The 16893-nt window shown below is 38.2% G+C and overlaps 1 protein-coding gene across 1 annotated transcript in view; it reads left to right on the top strand.

The window, feature by feature from the left end:
- Positions 1-16893, top strand: part of LOC126971541 (cadherin-related tumor suppressor) — a 362047-nt gene that overhangs the window by 178615 nt on the left and 166539 nt on the right. The gene's annotated exons all lie outside the window — the stretch shown is intronic.

The following is a 16893-nucleotide window of genomic DNA, read 5'->3' on the forward strand; positions in this document are numbered from 1 at the left end:
GAACATAATATTATTATGTAGCACGTTTTATTTCCCTATCCCACATAATACGCTTTCTCGCTTGAGATGCGTTCTTGGTTGGGTGATGGGTGCTTGTGAAATCGTCGCGGGTTTTACTGAATAACATATAATAATAATAATAATAAAAGCCTTTATTAACAATCTATAAATAAGTGCAGTTTTTTTTTTATGGAATAGGAGGACAAACGAGCGTACCGTACAGGGTCACCTGTTGTTAAGTGATCACCGCCGCCCATACTCTCTTGCAGCACCAGAGGAATCACAGGAGCGTTGCCGGCCTTTAAGGAAGGTGTACAGTACATTTCTAATCTTAAATCTACTATTTTAATTTGATTATATAAAAGTATTTATGTGATAATTTATTATATTAGACACCGGTTTCTAGATTGTTTTGCTTTTCAGCATAAGCCTCCCCAAGTTTTTTCCACAAAGATCTATCTCTTGCTGTCCTCATCCAAGTCGGACCTGCCACCTTTAGAATATCATCTTCCCATCTTCGATGCTGTCTTCCTTTATTTCTGGTATTATATCTTGGACACCATTCTGTCACTTCTTTAGTCCATTTCTCAGTCTTACTTCGTATCATGTGTCCAGCCCATTTCCATTTCAGTTGTTGGATATGATATTTTATATCTATGACATTGGTTCATTTTCTTATTGTTGCTAGCCTAATTTTATCTTTAAGTTTTATGTTAAGTATTCTTCGTTCCATTCTGTGTTTGCAGGTTTCCAGCGCTTTGATATTTTTGTTTGTGCATCTCCAAGTTTGGCACTCGTAGGTCATACTGGGTAGAACACAAGTATTAAATATTTTCTTTTTGCCTTCTATTGGTATATGTGGGTTTTTCATGACATCTTTTAGGGCCCAATATCTCTTCCATCCTATAGTTATTCTATTGTTTATTTCTATTGTAGTGAGGTATGTAGGAGATATTATTTGGCCAAGGTATGTATATTCCTCTACATATTCCAATTCATTGGCATTATTAGGTTTAATAGGAACTTTAGTGTAATTAGTCATAACCTTTGTTTTATCTGTATTCATTGATAGTCCAACCTGCTCACTTTCATGTACTAGTTGTTCTATGTTTCATGTACTAGTTAGGGTGATAGAGGGTCACCCTGTCGGACTCCTCTTCTAATGGGGAAGTAATCTCCTACCTTCTCTGTCCGTACCTTAGCTTTCATATTCCCATATATGTTCCTTATTATACGAATGTATTTTTTGTGGACCCCTTGTGCGGTAAGTGCTTCCCATATTTTCACGTGTTTAAGCGAGTCGAATGCTTTGTTGTAATCTATATATGCTAGGTAGTATTTTTTCCGTATTCTTTGCATTTCTGAATTATTTGTTTTATGGTAGTTATGAATGTGATCGATAGTTGAGAAACCGCTTCTAAACCCTGTCTTTTCTTTTGGTTGGTTTTTGTCTAAAATTTTCGTTAATCGTTCTACTATTATTTTGGAGAATATTTTATATATGTTGGACATTAGTGAGATAGGTCTATAGTTCGAAATATTATCCGTTTTACCTTTTTTATGGAGTAAGATAATTGTTGACGTAGTCCATTGGTGGGGGATATATTCAGTACTTAAAATTTCATTGAATAATTCTGTAAGTGTTTCCAAAATAGTTTCAGATGTACCGATTAAGACTTCATTAGAAATGTTATCCTCACCTGGTGCTTTTCCTCTCTTTTGTTATTGCTTTCCTAGTTTCGTCTCTTAATATGTCTAGAATTGGTTCTTCAATATCTTTGTGGTTACAGTATACACCTAATATTACTTACTTTAAGACTTACATTGAAAAGTTCACGGTAGAAATTGCAGTTGCTGTTTCTAGTATGTCATTCCTTTTAGTTTTTTGTGTTTTAGTTTTGTTGTGTGTTACTTTACTAATCCAATTTGTGTATTCTTGGAGGTCTTTCCATGCGTATTTAGTTCCGCCTGTTTTTTCTATATGTTGCCGTAGTGTTTCTGTTCTCATTTCATATTTATATTTTCTTATTTCGGCCTATGGCCATTTCAAGCATATGTAAGTGACGTCGTAGTAACCTGTGATCGCTATTATAGTTAAAGTTGTTGAGAACTCCTACATTTAAGAACAGTCTTGGTTTGTTCGTACTTATGAAATCTATCTCATTTCTTACCAGGCCATTGGGAGATTCCCATGTCCATTTTCGTTTAGGTTTCCTTTTGTAAAAGCTATTCATAATATATAAATTATTTTCCAATGCGAAATTTATAAGTTTCTGTCCATTATCATTCCTTTTTCCGGTTGTATGGGGTCCAAGTATTATATCTTCGTTCTTATATCTCTGTACAATAACGGTTCTGTATAGAGTCTCCATTGTTCTACTTAGTTGTGCATAAAAGTTATCTTTAACTTCTTTCTTTGCAATCTCAGTGGGAGCATATACTTGAACTATAGAAGTCGGGTGTTTGTGACCTGGAAGAGCGATGTGAAGCACGGCTATTCTGTCTGAAACTCCATTAAATTCTATTATAATATTTTTCAAATATTTTTTGACTAAGAATCCTACACCATAAAGGCCTTGTACTTCATTTTTATAGTATAGTATATAGTCCTCATGTTCTTCAATCTGTTCGCCTGATCGGCGTACTTCGCATATTCCTAATATGTCCCAACTAATATTTTGTAGCGCTTTTACATACAGCCTCATAGTTTTGTTTTTGGTTTTATTTAAGTTTTTATTATTAAAGTTTGGGGGGTATTGGTCATCAACCCCGTGGTGACCAGCCGGATTGGGGTATGTTATGTTTGTTTTTATTTTCGGTTGTTGTAAGTTTTTTGTAAAGTTAATTTTCCGTTTACCGATGTCATTTATATTTTGCTATGATTTTGAATTATTCTTTTCCGTTAAGGAATGTGACCTAGCTCTCATATACGAAAATAGGTCAGACCTTTGAAGTTTTGCTGGAGCTACAACAGGTTTTCCGAGTTCTTGTTGGGATTTTTTAGCTGGTGATATTGAGTTGTCACGTTTTCTCTTATCTTTCTGTATCACTACAAGCTTGTTACCTTTAATATAGGCTTCATTTCCCTTTTCTTTTTCCTTTTCAGCCTGTTGTTTCAGTTCTTTTCGTTTTATAAGAGTTTCTTTCGAGAAATATTCGGAAATGTAAGTGTTAAGTGGCATTCTTTTCTTAGATTTCATGATTTATATTTTTTTATTTAAGGTAGTAAGTGAGATTAAAATTGGTCTTGTATTCCCGGTAGTTTGTCTTCCAAGTCTATGCATTTTATTAATATCACGTGGTTCAATTGGTATTTCTAATTTTAAAAATATATAGAAAATGTTTTTAGAAAGATCTGCGTAACTCTTTTCGGTTTCTCTTATTCCGTGAAGTACAATATTATTTTTCCTGTACGTATTTTCCAGATAATTAATTTTTTTGTTCAACGTTTGCATCTCTTGCTTTAGATGTTCGTTCATAATTTTTTCAGACACAGAATTGGTAATTGTTATAGTTTGTTTTTCAAATTCTTGTTTCATCATATTGAACAATGTGGCCATCTCCATCGGTAAAGTACTCTGTGGTGCTGCCATAGTTGTGTTGAATCGATTGGCTAAAATACTTGTCTCCAAAGCCGTTAATAAAAGTTGAATTCTAGCCAATTGTGTTGACACTTGACAGCGCTTACTTCGCACTTGCTTACAATTTTTGCTAATCGGTTGAAAAGGATAAATTTGTATAACCTCAAAATTTAAGACTTATGTGGAATATTTTCGTAAAAATTTTTATTCTCCTAGTTTCTTTTGTTTTATTTTCAGTCTTCTGTTCCTCTGATATTTGTGATCCACTTTTGTTATTTTTCACTTGAGAAAGTTGTGTGTTTATTCACTTTATGAATTTAAATATCGGGAGTGATTTGACAATACGTGTTGTGTTTTAGAGCACCGGAAACGGAACTGTATAACAGTTACCTTTAATGTTAAAAACAAAAAAAAATGAATTCGGCCTTTAAACTGCTTAACATATAGTTAATGTTGGAAGGAATACGGGAATATTCTGCAAGTAGTTATTTTCACTTGTAATAATTTACAATTTAGTTTTGCATTTTATGTTGTAAGGCAATATAAGCCACGTGTTAATTACCATTATAAGGTTAGGTTAGGTTAGGTACCCTACATCCTTTCTTGAAAGACCATCTTTTTATAATTTAACTTCTATGTAATTTGTCAAGGCATAAGCTCGATGGCCTCGATACAGCTTCCCTAAGAGTAGGTTTAAAAATGAACATGGACAAGAAGATCATATCTAATGTCGCACCTACTCCCATAACTGTTGGGAACTGTACTCTCGAAATTGTTTACGAGTACGTCTTCCTTGGACAAATAATCCAGTTGGGCAGGTCCAATTTCCGGAAAGAGGTCACTCGTCGAGTCCAACTCGGATGCGTTTGGCAGCGTTTGGGAAGCTCCGTAAAATCTTCTCGTCCAAAATACCACAGTGTCTGAAGACGAAAGTTTTTAACCAGTGCGTATTGCCAGTGATGATATACGGAACCTACGATTACGGTATTAAATAAGAATAATATTGTATTTACTATAAAAAAATATATATGTCTGGCCTTACTGAGTACACCAAGCTTTTGAGAGGCCAGTTTGGCCTTCACTTCCAAGTGACCACGGAACTGAACGTCACTCGATTTATCGACGCCGAGTATGCCGATAGAGGCTGCGGCAGGTAGAGGAGTGATCTCGAATCAAGGGGATACGACAAATGGCTTATGCTCTGACCGTACTTCATATAACGGGAATGCCATGAATTCCCTTTTTAACTTCCCGATAAGAAAATTGAAATTTTCGAAAAAATCGAAAATTCGAGAAGGTATTACACCGTTCTTCGATAATGTGGGCTTACAGATCTCGTCACTTAAAGGTCCTAGGAAGCTAGCTAGCAAGGACTATACCCGCAATCGTGTCCGTACGTCTGTATGGATGTGTGTGTCTATGGATGTAATATCTAAACCTCTTATAGATATATATTAGATTTCTCGTGACAGGCATCGTCATGCTCGCTTAAATGCCTCTACTTGTGGCGGCGACGTGGGGCGGGTCGTTCCCTTCCCAAAAATATGGTCGAGGCAGGCGATGGCTGGTCCATGCGTCATGCTCGTGAACGGGTGCTACTCATGGTGGCTCGATGATCTTATTATTATTATTTCCTTTAAAGTTAAAATTATTATATATTTTATTTTAGGAAATGCTCACATAATGCCTCTATTTATTTACGGTATATGTGGATTGATGCATCTACTATACTCAATAACTCTTGTGTCTTTTTTTCTTTTTTTGACTTACTCGTGTAAGCCTTTCAGTTTTTGACATTTGAGTATTTTTGTTGCGTCGCTTTGCATATATTGTAATTGAAATGATTTGTAAAACAATTAAAATGTACATCTTGACTTAAAAGAGTGGCAATGAGTTTCTTGCTACTTCTTCTCATTAGCTCAACCTTTTACGAAGTAGCGGTAAATTCAATAAGAAACAATATTTATATATTTTTTAACATCCATAAGTGTCATTTCCGTGACCTACAGGAATAAAGTGTTTTTGAATTTGAATTTGAATATAACTTTTGAACGGCTCGACCGATTTCATCGTGGTTGTCCAAACTTAGATTTTGAATACAATTCGGACCGATTCCGACCGGTAGATCTCAAGGAATCTCGAAAAAATAACGAAAAAAATAGTTTTTCATAAGTGACCAAGGTTTTTTAAAAATATCTTTTAAACTGATTTACCGATCGATTCCAAAGACAGTTCGTAATCAGCTCTCAAAATCAAAAAACCTCGTTGATCGACACCATGCCGTTCAAAATCGGTTGATTCGTTTGTGAGTTATCGTTAACGAAAGAAAACTGAAAAAAGTGTTTTTTCGGAATAACTTTGAAATTCCGAGCTCAATTAAAATTCTCTATGAGGCTCAGAAAATCGGTTCATTCATTCAAAAGTTATTGCCATTTGAAAATTCAAATAATAGTGTTTTATTAAACGTCTACCAGACTTTTGAGCTCTTCGAGCTACATAGAACAGCTAACTCTTTGAACTCTAAGATCTTTATTGTTTGTGTAAACTGTACAATTGTACATATATATCAGGTGGTATAGTTGTCTGTTGTACATCTAATATAACAGACTATCAGCCTAGCCCAATCCCAATATTCAGTCTATCTCCGGTTATGGCCTACTTGAGATAAAAATCGTAACTATCGTTGACTTTTCTGTCCCAATAAACTTATCGACGGTAACTCATCTTATCCGTACACACTGTCTGTCAATGGGACGACGTATAGCTTACCAGTGATAGAAGTTTGTATGGAAATTGCAACAGTGAACTGGTGATATGAATAACTTATCGGGACAGCTAATTACTGACCTTATTAGAATAGATAGAATAAATAATAGAATTAGAAAGTAGTAATTTATCTCTATCTGTATATAGTATATTGGGAACGGCCGTAAGAGTACAGTGTACGTCATTACACTGAACATTACAGTGAACGACACGAACATGAACAAAACTGCACTGCAGATGCACGTTACTGCAGAAGGTCGCTCAGCTGGTGATTTACCATTTAACTCACCAATAAATGCGCGCAAGCGGTTGTGTCGCATGGAGATGTTTAAGCGGCGTCTGGACATAGTGAAAGTCTTGAATCTAGTGTGGCTCAAGGCGTTTATAGCGGAAATGCTATTCTATGGGCTTTCCAAGAAAAAAGTGTATTAGTTTATATTGATCGTTAACGAAAACGCACAAATTGTAATCCTCGATACTTATGGTTGAGTTGCTTTGTAGTTGTGCTTTCCAAATTAGCCTTGGATCCACTTCCGTCCATTCCTCGTTGTGTCGCAGTGTGGTGTCTCCTAGGTGAACAGGTGGACAGCCTCCTGGTTTGAGAGCGAAAGTAACTAACGCTGCTTTGATTCGCTATTTTTTGAGCCAGTCATCAACTTTGTCTAGTCCACGCTGGAGTTTTTTGTGAGGCATAGTTGCGATCCTTGTTAGTTGCAAGTATAGCGGTATCGTCTGCAAATATAGCGGTTACTACATCGGGTGTTACTGGCAGGTCACATGTACTACACATGTTGTCTCGTGAGAACCGAACCGGGGTACTCCTGCTTTGATATCGTAGAACCTATTTGTGTCTCAGTCTTTGACTTGGAATATTCATTCTTAGAGGTACGATTTACGCAACCAAAAGGAGGGATATGGCAACAGGGTTTTGATTTTATACAGTAAGCCCTTGTGCGAGCTTGAGTTAACTTCCTCGTATGAGAGTCAGTCTTGAGCCCCAGTGCGGATACGTGGCATTCCAGTCGCCCCCTTCTGTAAACCTGGGAGCAAGAGTTCCGTACCTAGTTAGAAGTATTTACTGACTACTGAACCGTGTAGTTAATTATTTGCAGCCAATGAGGACATCGAGTAAGCTTTTTATATTTTAAATTGTTTTATATTTATGTATTAAATTAACACACTGTAAAAGTAATAATTTCTTTGTTTGAGTATTTTTGGCAAGATTAGGTATAATATAGTAGGATTAAATTAATAGTAGGATTGGAATTCATTATAAATTTAACATATTTTTATACACTGTAATTTAACTAATATTATTAACTACTATTATTTATTTATATAATCCAAGTTATATAATATGGTAAGGAAGGTAACATCTAATGAATGATGTGTAACCCTATAAGTTAATTTTAATTGAAGTAGGCGTTACTTTGCTCAGTCTCGTGCCAGATTTTGGCGCGACAGCACGCCCTGAGGATGCCTCATGTAGAGGCGAAACACGTGTCGAATTGTTTAAAGACAAATATTGGCAGAATTAACACTAAAGAAAACTCAAATCATTTGGACCCTATAAGTTATAATAGTCTAAGGTACACTTAGATAAAATATTTAAATTTTTCATATTATGTAGTTTATGTATTAGTGTGCGAATGTTGGGTTTCCAAATATATAAATAATATGCTAATAATATAATTTATTGAATTCAAAGATTGAATCAATTATTGGCTCATCACTACACATATCAACCCAACGATCACCTCCAAAAATATTACTTAATATCTTTCAAATATTAAGCTCTACCTCTACTAGAAAGTTTTTGAAATATAGTAAGCGAATGTTGTAATTTTAATAAATCAGTGAACTTAATATTATAGGTAAAAAGACCTTATAGTTATTTCGTAAACACAATTTACATTCTTGTAACACAACAGATGAATAATTTTGACCTTTAACCTTTTTGCGAAAATGTAATTTCGCCTGAAAGGACTCGCCCACGTGCCTTCTTTAACAAGTAAACTTGAGTCAATAGTATGAGAATCCTAACAAATGAAGGGCATATTTTTCTAACATGCCGTCAGCTTTATAAGAAAACAACTAACCATGTTTCGCGGCTTTACCCACGTATAATAACAACGAATAATATTTGTCATACGACTCGGTCGTTCTAGTCCTTCCTAAAGATTTATCTCCTAAGACATGCGTGCATGCTAATACATGCCTTACAGAGCAACGTTAATCTTGATAAAATTGTTGTGATGTAGAAAAATATTTCGTTTGTAAGAATTAACATACTATGGGAGAGTTTCTTGCGCCGCTTCTTCTCTCTCAGAGCGCCATTTGTTTCCAAAGCGGTAGTAGTATCTAGTATATTAGAAATGACATCAAAAATAATTGTAAAGGAATCAATTTTCACAAAATAAATGCCTTTCATGCCTTTTTAGCCTAGTAATAATCTCAATCTTTATTATATATTATTCGTCAAGGAGTTTTTATTGTGAAAAAGCCGTAACTTGCACCATTATCATCAGATTTAATGATTCAATACCATTTCAATATATTATACCAATAATAATATACTTATGTTCGCCGCTATTGACGAAAAATAGATGAGTCTATTTTTCTTGCTTTGAAATTATTGAGTTACTAAAAGTAATTAAAAATTAATAGAATAAAAGAAGATAATCTAAAAGTTAAAAAAATTTAATTAAGTAATTCTTTTAATTATAAGTTTTTAGTTTGAGCTACATATTATCTTTTTTTTTTGATTCTACTCTCTTTAAAATTTTTGAAGCTGAAGCAAAGTAAGTAAGACAGGCAGTATTGTTGGCTTTAGAGGCTGACTTGACGTCGTCAAAATTAGTCAAAAACTGCATTGAATGCCCAAACACATTCGGCATAAAGAACAGAGTGATTCTCAGGTGGGTCACAAGGCATGCCAGACTCATAGGCAATGAAAGTCCGGGACCTGTTTGTGGATTGTCTGAGAGTGCCATCCGATACACTCTACGAAACGAATGTCAACAAGAAGCACTTAAACGCTGGGATAACTCAACAGGTTTAAACCAGTGAAAATTACTGGTAGCGGCATTCAACAATAGATACGCGAATGAAGCCAACAGGAACCGATCGCTGGCAGATCACAGCCCTGGTTCGATGCGTTAGTTAAAGCAGCATCTGACTGCAAAAAACAGGCGTATCGAACTTGGGTTGCAGCGCTGGGCTCAAATGATCCGAACTGCAAAGTTCTAAAAAGGAAAAATAACCATGCCTCCAAATGTTTTAAGCGGCAAATCACCCGTGCGAAATCGAAGCACGTCCTCAAAATCGGCGATTAGCATTCCAGTTATCCGAATGTAACACGCAAGTTTTGGTCGTTGTCGAAACTGCTCTTGGTAACTTCAACCAGCCGTCCCTGCTGCCGTTGCACAGGAGAACTGACACCCTGGTCCTTACGGCAAAAGAGAAAGCCGATCTCTTGTGCGCTCTTTTTGCCTCCAACTCAACTCTTAACGACAACGGAAAAACACCGCCGACCATCCCGCGGTGTCAGAGCGCTATGCATGAAATACAGTTCAGACAGAAAACTGTTTGGCGAGCTCAATTTTCGTTGAATGTCAGGAAGTCGAGCGGGCCGGATGACATGCTTAGAACGTGGTCCCCTTAATTGACGCTGGTGATTCCGGCACTCATATTCAAAAACTAGAAGTCAGCCCTTGTCCATCTGATCCAAAGAAAGGAGACTGTGCGGATCCGGTAAACAGGCCTATAGCTTCTACCTCCCTGTTCTCCAAAATCGCGGACAGCATAATTAACTGCTATCTCTTGTATACCTAGAAGGTCACCAGTTGATCAACGACCGACAGTACGAATTTTCGGCAGGCGATCTTCTGGTAGACCTGACATATAGATGGGCGGCGTCTATCGAAAGCAGGCAGAGGAGGGCCTGGCAGTTAGCCTGGATATAGCGAAGGCCTTTGATCATGTATGGCACAAGGCTCTTCTCTCGAAACTTACATCATTTGGGCTTCCCGAAGCTTATGAAAGTCGACCTCCAGCTTCCTCATTGGGTGCAGCATACACTGGTCGTTGTCGACGGTTATTGCTCAAACCCGAAGCCCGTGAACGCTGGAGTGCCCCAAGGCTGTGTCCTATCTCCTACCTAAACTGTTTCTTCTGTATGTCAATATGTTGGACACCTCCAACATACATTGCTATACGGACGACAACAATGGTGATCCCGTATACACGGGTCATGCAGGCCTCTCTCGGGAAATCGGTCGATACCAATGCCGGGAGAAACTTGTGTCTTCTATCCAGTCCTCTCTTGAGAAGGCTGCGGAATGGGGTAAATTGAACCTTGTCCAATTTAACCCCCAGAAGACTCAAGTTTGCGCGTTTACTACTAAAAAAACCCCATTTGTCGTATCACTGCTCTTCGACAACACCTCATTTACAGCCTCGCCTAGTATCGGAATACTGGGACTTGAATATGCCAATTCCGCGGTCATCTGTACGGCAAAGCCAATTGGCCGGCCCACATTCTAGCGCTCTTGCGTTACACAAAGTAGGTATGGACCCAAATGCAATTTTTGAAACTCTCCATACGCTTGGTATTAGAAAAAGTAGTGTTTGTACGAAAAAGGTGGTCAAAGCAGTAAGGGAAAGAATTCGAAGAAATCCTGTCCGAAAGCAAAATATTTTATATCAGAAGATGAAGATAGCCTGTCTGGTCTGCAAGAGGATTTTTGTGACAAGGACTGAAAAAGGAATGTGAAATTGTTTGGACTCGTGGAGCGAATGAGTGAAGAAAGAATGACGCATCAAATATATAAGGCAAGTGTGTGTGGGCAAGTCGGTCGCGGGAGACCTCGTAGAACATTTGTCGACCAAATTGGGGACGTTTCGAGAAAAGGAAAGGTCCGAAGCACCCGCACCCGGCGAGCATGTATGAAAAGAGTAATGAATGTAGAGGAAGCGCGTGAGGCTTGTAAGGATAGAAGCAAGTGGCATTCTATTGTCTCTCATCCGACGGGGACAAGGCGTGAGTGTATGTATGTATTTATAATTAAAAAAAAAATTGGGTGGTAAAATCGAAACAACTACTGAACCGGTACACAAAGGGAGATCATAGAAAATTTTTCCTTACGGATGAGAATTTTTTTCAATTGAGCAACATTTTACTTTCCTTTACATTGAACTTACCCCCCGGTAAGGGGAGAACGGTGACTAACATCTAAACCGAACCAAATGTCAACCTCACCTGCATGCGTCAGCGGTTTGTACGAAATTCTGACGATGATGCCCAGTATCGTGGTGCCCCCTGCTGGAGAACTGACGAGGCTCTGGCGACCGAGCAATGGCGCTATAGACCGAACTTCTGGTCGGAGGAGGTAGGCAGCGGCCTTGAGATTTAAATAATCTCCAAAATGTCTGGTGTAGAAGGCAACGGGAGACCAATACACTATATATTCCCTAGTCGTCGGCTTAGTAATATGGAAAGGTCTAAGAAAGTGATGGCCCCGAGTTCCTGGCGTCCCTTAGATGGGACAGGGGTGCTAAGAATCTCCAGGCGGAAAACATCAAAAATTAGATTAGGAACATGGAATGTGAGAAGTTTGAAGAGTCCAGAAACAATCTACAACGTATGCAAATAAATGAAACGGCTGGAAATTGATATCTTGGGACTAAGTGAAGTGCGATGGACAGGCTATGGTAAGCAGAGAATAGATGAAGATTACACTATTTATTACTCTGGTGAGGAAGACTCCTCCAACAAGCATGGAGTAGGAGTGATCTTAAACACAAAACATCTTAATACGACCGTAAGCTTAGTTCCCAAAACAAACAGAACCATGCTGATTCAAATTGAGGCCAAACCAAGAAATATCAACATTATACAAGCGTACGCTCCCACCACCGATGGGTCAGATCAAGATATTAAACATTTTTACAGTGATATCGAAGAGTTACTCCAGTTGACAAAAAATCATGAATTAAACCTAATAATGGGCGATTTTAATGCCAAAGTAGGCCGAGGTGAAGTTCCAGGCGTTGCCGGAAAATTTGGACTAGGGGCAAGAAACGAAAGAGGTGACACTCTTATTCAATATTGTCAAGAAAATGACTTTGTCAAAATGAATACTTGCTTCCAGCTACCACCACGAAGACTTTATACATGGACATCACCACAGCACACCCCACAAAATATAGTGCGGAATAAAATAGACTATATAATGATCAATAATCGCTTTCGTAATTGTATTAAAAGCACTAAAACATATCCTGGAGCTCACATTAGATCTGACCACAATCCGGTTATCGCCACAATATCATGTACCCTAAAAAGAGTAAAGAAACCTGCACAAAACACAAAAATAGATGTCAGGAAACTTACAGACCTTAACATCCAAAAGAATGTGTCGAATGAAATAAATGGGTTGGCAGTGGATACGAAATCTGGGACACACACAATAGAAGAGACATGGAGCACACTAAAAATAAATTATTGGACATAAACAAATTCTTATTAAAAAGAGACTGGGCTCCTAAGCAGAGTTGGATGACAAGAATGAGAAAATAAACAACCTTATGGAGGAAAGGAGACTCGAAGGAAGTGCGAGATTGTGGAGGATCTTTAAGCTAAGCATGATGCATTTAATCTACATAGGTAAATAAAATCTTTTATTGGCTATAAAAAGACTACACACCAACTCATAGATGAACTCAATATCCCAATTTTGGATATAACAAAGAAAAAATTCCTATGGGAACAATAAGTGATGGGTATTCTATCTTAAAAGACGAAGTCACAAAGGCTTTAAGAAAAGCTGAAACTGGAAAATCAGCGGGTCCAGATGATGTTCACATAGAGGTACTTAAACTTATTAAGGACGAAAATATTGATGTCCTCGTAAATTTTTTGAACGCCGTTTATGACTCTGGCCACTTACCCAAAGACTGGTTAACGTCATCTTTCATTACGCTCCCTAAGAAAGCCAATGCGAAAAAGTGCGAACAATTTCGAACAATTAGCCTGATGAGTCAAGTATTAAAACTATTTCTAAATATCATTCACGAACGCATAAGAACTAAATGTGACGAACAACTCGCAGATAACCAGTTCGGCTTTAGATCAGGAGTCGGCACAAGAGAGGCTCTATTTGCAGTACAGGTTTTGGTGCAAAAATGCTTAGATATGCAGCAGGATGTTTTTCTTTGCTTCATCGATTACGAAAAAGCTTTCGATAGAGTTTTACATGACCGCCTAATTGCAATATTACAAAATATCGAGTTGGATGGCAAAGACATACGAATCGTCCGGAATCTGTACTGGAATCAACGAGCTACTGTTCGGGTTGATAATGATGAGACCGCAGAAGTTGATATTTAAAGGGGTGTCAGACAGGGCTGTATCTTATCACCTACGCTATTTAATTTGTACTCGGAAACCATAATAGCAGAAGCAGTAGAGGACTTAGATTGTGGAGTCAAAATAAATGGCCAGAGCATAAATAATATTAGATATGCTGATGATACAGTCCTCATAGCATCATCTGCTAATGATCTTCAGAAACTTTCACCCGAGTAAATGAGAGCAGCGAAAGAGCTGGTCGAAGGATGAACACCTCAAAGACGAAACTCATGGTCATATCTAAGAAAGAAATTGGTGACTTTGACATTACAGTTGCAGGCCAAAAACTAGAAAGAGTGCGCAAATACAAAAATCTAGGTACGTGGTTAAATGACAACTGGAATAGTGACCAAGAAATTAAGACCAGTATTGAAGTGGCTCGAAGCACCTTTAGTAAAATGAAAAAAGTACTGTGCAGGTCTTAAGATTTCCTTGCGCACTCGTTTACTACACTGTTACATCTGGCCCATACTTCTATACGGATGTGAGGCGTGGACTATAAAAGAAGACCTCAGAAAACGTATAGAAGCTTTTGAAATGTGGGCATATAGACGTATGTTGGCTATAAGTTGGACCCACAAGGTCACAAATGTGGAAGTTCTGCGCTGTGTCAATCAAAAACGCGAACTCATGCAAACTATCAAGATGAGGAAAGTCGCATATTTGGGGCACGTGCTTAGGCACGAGAGGTACAAACTCCTACAACTCATCTTGATGGGAAAAGTTGCCGGAAGAAGAGGCGTAGGTCGCAGAAAAAAGTCTTGGCTGCGCAACATCCGAGAGTGGACTGGCATTGCGAGTGCGGCAGAACTATTTCGCCTCGCGAAGGACAAACAATTAAAACTACAAAGCTGACCGCCAACCTTCGCTAGTCGGAGAGGCACGCGAAGAAGAAGAAGAGCAACATTTTAATAAACTAATGACCGTTTTTATGCGCAAAGCTCTAAGGGAGCTTCCCAATTAGTCAACAGGATGCAACGTGGGCAATATCCGACTTCAGTCATGGTTTGGTGAGGTATTAGCTATGAAGGAGTGACTGAGGCATACTTTTGTGAAGAAGGTATCATAACATCGGCACAAGTGTATCAAGATACCATTTCGCTCGGTCTACGCAGTCTTGGTTGGAAACGAACGTTTTGGACTTCATCAGAGTTGAAGACTGGCCGTCGTCTAGTCCCGATTTTAATCCGCTGGGTTATGATTTATGGTCATGAATTATGGTTTTAGAGAGTACGGCTTGCCTTGTAAACGCCATGATAATTTGGAATCCCTAAAACAATCCATACGATTGGTAGTTAAGAATTTTCCCTAGGAAAAAGTGCGTGCTTCTATTGACTGGCCTCAACGTTTAAAAGACTGTATTGCAGCCAATGGAGACTACTTCGAATAACGTTTACATTTTAAATTGTTTTATATTTATGTATTAATGATTCAGTATTTATGGCAAGACTAGGTATGCCCTGAAATAACTGCTTTATACAATAGTTTCCAATGGAATATACTTTGAAATATATATTATATATCGTAATTATAATATGAATTATGTGGCATTGTAAATGAGAATTTGGAAACTTTGAAAGAAAGAAAAAAAACAGAAGATTCAAGTGTGCGCGTTTACCACAAAAAAACTCCATTTGTCGTATCACCGCTCCTCCTTACAGCCTCGCCTAGTATCGGAATACTGAGTCTCGAAACCTCGAGTGATTGCCAATTCCGCGGCCATCTGGAGAGCAAAACCAAATTGGATTCGAAGAAACTGGGCGTCATATATAGAGCACGGCAATACTTCAAGCCATATTCTATCCAGGCCCATATTCTGTACAAAGCGCACGTCCAGCCACATATGGAGTATTGCTGTCATGCACTGGTTTGGCGCACCCCAGTATCAGCTAGACCCATTTGACCGCGTGGTGAACGGCTGGATCACTTGGTGTCACTTCATTGTGTGTATTCTACCGCATTTATCACGGGGAGTGTTCCGAAGAGCTGTTTCAACTGATTGCGCATGAGACGACACAAGTTAGGATATTATCCCCACCATCTGGATGTGTGGCGGTCTTCCACAGTGCGGTTTTCAAGGAGCTGTCTTCCACGTACTACAAAGCTGTGGAATGAACTTCCTTGTGCGGTGTTTCCGGGACGATACGACATTGGTACCTTCAAAGAAAGCGCGTACACCTTCCTTAAAGGCCGGCAACGCTCCTGTGATTCCTCTGGTTTTGCAAGAGAATGTGGGCGGCGGTGATCACTTAACACCAGGTGACCCGTACGCTCGTTTGTACTCCTTTTCCATAAAAAAAAACTTATAGTATGACTTTAGTCAAGGTGTAATGCATGATTCTGGACCTCATCGTCTAAATTCGACAATTCATCATTCATCCTCTGTTATAGATATTATGAAGATGGCTTGAAATAACGCGATATTTTTACTCAACGCTCTGCATTCGAATCCAGAAATTTATTGTGGTTAATTGTGAATTGCAAAGGTTACTTAATATTTATACGATATAACTTATAGTTCATTCCCATTTACTTAATCCAACATTATAAGGATATTTTATTTGAAATATTTATCCAGGCAAAGGGATTATGAAAAATAGAGCCCTAAATCTGTTAAAATCATATTTAAGCGAAAGAGTTCAGATAGTCGATGTAAATGGCAAACGGTCTTCGGGTAAACCTGTGGAAATAGGTGTTCCACAGGGTTCTATTCTCGGTCCTTTCTTGTTTCTTATTTATATTAACGATCTACCGTTTGTGGTAGATGATAGCTATGAGATTGTATTGTTTGCTGATGATACTTCACTTATTTTTAAAGTGAAGCGACGTGCGGATATTGATGACGAGGTAAGCAATGCACTCTCAAAGATAGTGCGTTGGTTTGAGACGAATAATCTGCACTTAAACAGTAAAAAAACAAAGTGTTTACGGTTCATTACACCAAACACAGCGGAGGTACAAACCAACGTACTTATAAATGACCAGAGATTGGAACTTGTGGACACTACGGTCTTCTTAGTATCACGTTAGATAAAAAGCTTCAGTGGGGTCCACATATTACCCATCTAGCAGATAGACTCAGCTCTGCGGCATATGCAGTTAGAAAGATTAGAGAGTACACGAATGTTGCGACCG

The sequence above is a fragment of the Leptidea sinapis genome, chromosome 24 (genome assembly GCF_905404315.1).
Source record: "Leptidea sinapis chromosome 24, ilLepSina1.1, whole genome shotgun sequence".
NCBI lineage: Eukaryota > Metazoa > Arthropoda > Insecta > Lepidoptera > Pieridae > Leptidea > Leptidea sinapis.